General features: G+C 37.9%; 1 pseudogene; it reads right to left on the bottom strand.

Moving 5' to 3' along the window:
- Positions 1–1,004: 1,004 nt before the first annotated feature.
- LOC125221377 (phototropic-responsive NPH3 family protein NPY3 pseudogene) lies at positions 1,005–3,918 on the bottom strand (annotated as a pseudogene).
- Positions 3,919–4,767: the final 849 nt, after the last annotated feature.

Here is a 4,767-nt window from a genome sequence, read left to right on the forward strand (position 1 = left end):
AGTCTCGTTTGATAACATCCTCAAGAGAAGCTTGAAATAAGGTTTTATTATTCGGAACCTAGCTAGTTGGAGTTTAATTACTCTATTAATAATAAATAAGATTTTCTTGCTGAGTCCTCTCTTGGAATAAACAAGATATTAATGAATTAAGTCCATAGCAGACAATAATTAATTAATGGATGTTTCTATCTTAAGTGCGGGAAATAAATATAAAGTATTGGAAACCCGAAGTACTTGTAATTTCGGATTTGGATGGGGAGTGCAGTATTACTTCTGTAGTGGCTGCTCGTAATATTCCAATTTTAAGCTTATATTAAATTGGGTTTAATTTAATTAGTAAAAAGCTAATTGGAGGAGCCCATATCCAAAGCCTTCCATAGATCCCTGTCTGGGCCCAATATGTGACTTATTATAAATAGGAGAATAAAGGAGACAGAAAATACACTTGTTTTTCTCTCAAAATTTTCGGCCCTCTCTATTCCTAGTAGAGGTCGAATTTTTCTCCTCCGTGGGAAAGGATTTCTGTCTTCTCTATTTAAGTCCTAGTGCGCTGGTGAGATCAGCCCACCCTGATATCAGTTCACAGTCCGGGAACCAGTCAGAAGATCCGTGGTTTTGTACTAAAGATCTTCACGAGGAGAAGGCGCTAGCTATCTTCGATTCTTTGGAGAATCATCAAGGTATAATGGCTAAACCATAGAACAGCATGTTTTAGATTTCATTTAATTTAAAGCATGTGATTATTTGAGTTATGAGCATGATACGTGAGATGATTACGCGAATAGAATTTATCTAAATAATCCGCTAAATAGATCTGATTATTATGTAATTGATTTATGAATGCGCTTCCGCTGCCAACCCCTTCATGGTTCAGCCCATCCAGAATGATAAGCCTATTTCCATTGTTTGGTTGAAATGGGGAATGGCTGAAACCGAAGCCCAACAAACAATCATTTGCCTAAACTACCCCTCTCCCGGTTGTTTGGTGAATTATCCATCCTCACTCACAAATTGTGTGAAATTATGGCGGTAAACACCGAGTCATACACAAACTGCTCAACCAAGTCATACACTATGTCTATGTTATAAAGGGTCGTCTTACTGTTTGGCGAACGGATCAGAAATCAGCCATGGTTGCCTGCTCGAGTTGCTGTGGGATTTTCTGCATAAGCTCCCTTCTTCCCGGCTCTCCACATCCCAATACGAACGATGCTTGCAGTAATTTGAGCAGGAAACCACACGACATAGAGCTTATCTCCATTGGCAGCAACTCCGTGATAGTTTCAACCAAGTATTGGTACTTGAGTGTATCTCCACCTCGTATAGTGCCTTTGCTGAAGCCAGGGAGCCTTCTCATGATACAAGCTTGGAATGCCTCTCCGATCACATCAACAGAAACTCTCCCTTTAGCTCATATTGTTGAAATCACCTGTTTCCATAGAGCAATATGAAGCTCACAAAGCTCTCCATCCACCAGTCTTGAGGCACGGTTTGCTATTTCATCACACCGTTCCACAGAGGATTGTTCTCGGGCAGAAGCACTGGAGATTATAGGTATACGACCAATCAACTCTGGAAGGGTCGATAGAATCTTTGGAAGCGATGGAATTGAGACAGTGGCTGACGATCTTCAGCTCCTCGGACCAGGGGAGATGAGACCTTGTGGTTTGAAGAAAAATTATGGAATCTTTCCAGCTTCAGAAGATGCTGGAGCTGAGAAAGACGTCGAACTTGTATATGAGATTACCCTTCTCGACGGTCTCATACATTTCTAGATACTCTGTTGCACAACGCACTGCCACAACGTTGTAAGCGTTGAGTGTGGCAACCATGTCATAGCAGAACTTAGCACATATTTCGAGCGTAATAGGTCCTCCAGGAATGTCGTATATGCGTATCTTATCATTTCCTTCGTTTACGCTTCCAATGATCCTCTGAAGATGAGAACTCTTGGAGAGAAGAGGAAACTGCAACAAGAAGATATACTTAACCACTTTCTAAGGAATACGAACCACAATACTCAATCTGAATTCAGTCCATTCACAATTGAAAATTAAAGGAGGAGAAGCATATGAAAGAAAATATTCACTGCACTCAACAAGTCGACCACTATCCGGATTGAATCTTTCACACAAAAACCCAGCCTATACCAAAATAGCTTCAGTTTAACTGAATGACAACAGCAAGGGACGGAAATTGGAAGCACAATCTAACTTATAGCAGATGCACCCCAATCCTGCCAGACAAACTCATCTTTGATAAAGCAACAAAATTGGCACAAATCAGAAACAATTGAATTAAACAACCACACCAAATCCATCTTCAAAACATAAACCAACAGATCGAACTCAAAAAACCTCAAATGAACAAAGCAAATAAAGCTACAGATGCACAAAGCAAACCAAAATCAATTAAACAACCACACCAAATCAGTCACAGCAACAGATCGAACTGAACATATTAATCGAACATTCGAATTCAAACATACCCGAACGAAGCTAAGTCGATGGAATCTGAATTGAACTAAGGCGAGGACACAATCCGAATTGAACGAAGCTAAGCCGACGGAATCCGAATTGCAATGCGGCGAGGTCAGAATCCGATTTGAATGAAGCTAAGCCGACGAGGTCTCGAACAGCGGAAATTGAGTTCCCAACGGTAACAACAAGGATGTGGTTGACAAAATCAGAGGGCAAAATTGTACAAAGGCCCCGTTTCCAGCCGAATCGTGAAACACCCAAAAACCTTATACCACCTCACGACCTTGATACACTTGACACGGATGTGCTGATAGTTGTAGATGAGCGTTTGAAACCCGCTTCTGAATACCGGGTCGGTGGATTGATGTTGAGCCTACCAAACGAAGGAATTGGAGTGAAGGAAAGTGTGTTTCAGGGTATTTGGGGGCTACCAGACGCCCCCTTATACATATCATTTTGAAAATGCAACAATTTGAGTGAGAAATCAATATTAACATCTCAAGAACAAAATCATTAGTAACAAATCATAGCCTGGTTTAGTGGTGTACTATCCAGTATTTTGAATTCAAAATCCAATCATATAAAAAATATAAATTATTTGAGAGAAAAGCAAAAAAATGTAAAATAACGCGGAAAAAAGACTGTCCTAAAAATTGAATTTATTACGAATACATTATTTTTTTTACCTTTTAAACCACAAACAAAGATTAATATTAAGGTGAAAAATTATTAATAAGACTAATAGTAAGATAAAAAGTTATTTAAATAATTTAAGTTAATTTAAATAACTTTTCATATAGTTAGAGCATCCGCAGCAGTTGAAAACAATCCGTCCGTCCGTCGCTGGCAAGGACAAGGTTGTCCGCTGATGGGAGCTGTCCGTCTGTGCCAGCGGCACGGCGCTGCTCTTAGCTAAGAGCACGTCCGTGCTACTGAGCACTCTTAAGTGGCGCTCTCTGATTGGCCAACGGCTAAGCCGTTGGCATATTCAAATTTTTTATTTTAAAAAAATTCAAAATTAATTTTAAAAAATATTTTTAAATTAAAAAAAATATATTTTCCCACTTCCCAAAAAATTATATCCGTTTTGTACCCACTTTTAATTTATTTTTCAAATTTTTTCCCCAAAATTCACATTTTCATCTATAAATACCCTCACTTCAACATAAAAAAATTCCCATAACAATTTAATTATGAGAATTTTTAATTTTTAGGATTTTAATTATGTATTTTTTTTATTTTCTAGGATTTTAATTTTGTAATTTTAATTTTTTAATGTATTTTTTATAATGTAGAAATGTTTTTAGTAATTGAAGTATTTAAATTGAATAATAGAATGGTGGGACCCTTGAGCTTGTCCTTAACTATGAGCACGGATGTGAATGTTGTGCTCTTAGTTAAAGACAAGGAGTAAAAATGGATTTGGACCTACCTCCATGCTCTTAGCTAAGAGCATGAATGAAGATGCCCTTAGTGAGAAGCAAATTCATGAAGCCAATCTACATTAAAAAGAAAAATGCTCCATTAACAAGTCAACTATAGGTGTATAGCCTGCCATAATTAAGTTCCATGGGGAAGACGGGGCAGTGAGCCGTTGTGTCGCTAACGCTTTTAGTTTTATAAGTGTTTTAAAAACCGGATCGGACCGGACGGTCCGACCGATTCGGCCGCGAATCGGTAGTGTGTCCGGTCCTATTCATGTATATAAACTGTTGTGACGTTGGACCGTTTTGAACCGGATGAGCCGGATGGTTCAGCCGGAAACCGGTGGCCGGTTAGACCAGTTCATCGTGGGAAAAAAAAAAAAAATCTAGACTTTCTCTTTGAACTTCAGTTCCTGCAAAACTGGAGCTAGCACCTCTCGCCAATGCTTCTACGTTTCTTCAAGCTGTTGCGCTCTCTGATGATGTAATTGGTGCATATAGATTCTCCAAATGAATTTATTTGAGAATAAAGTTCTTCAATGGTTGTATTTGAAGAGTTAGTAGAGAGAGATTAAAAATTTGGAAATGGAGAAGATGATTGCAAGTGTCGTACATAAATTTGGGAATATGAAAAGTTAATTGAGAGATTTAAAACTTGGGAATGAAAGGACGCAGAAGTGCCGTGTAAATTTTGGAAATAAGAAAAGGTTTTGATATATGTGCAAACATTTAAAATAAAATTTCTTTCATATAGTACTCGTAGGTTTTCAATTGGGTTTAGCCTTAATATTTAATATTGTACTTTTACAATTATTTTGATTAAAAAAGTTATTATTATAGTACCATTTTGAGATTATCTGAAA

Source organism: Salvia hispanica, chromosome 1 (genome assembly GCF_029641045.1).
Source record: "Salvia hispanica isolate PSC_SH4W2 chromosome 1, Shi_PSC_v1, whole genome shotgun sequence".
Classification (NCBI taxonomy): Eukaryota; Viridiplantae; Streptophyta; class Magnoliopsida; order Lamiales; family Lamiaceae; genus Salvia; species Salvia hispanica.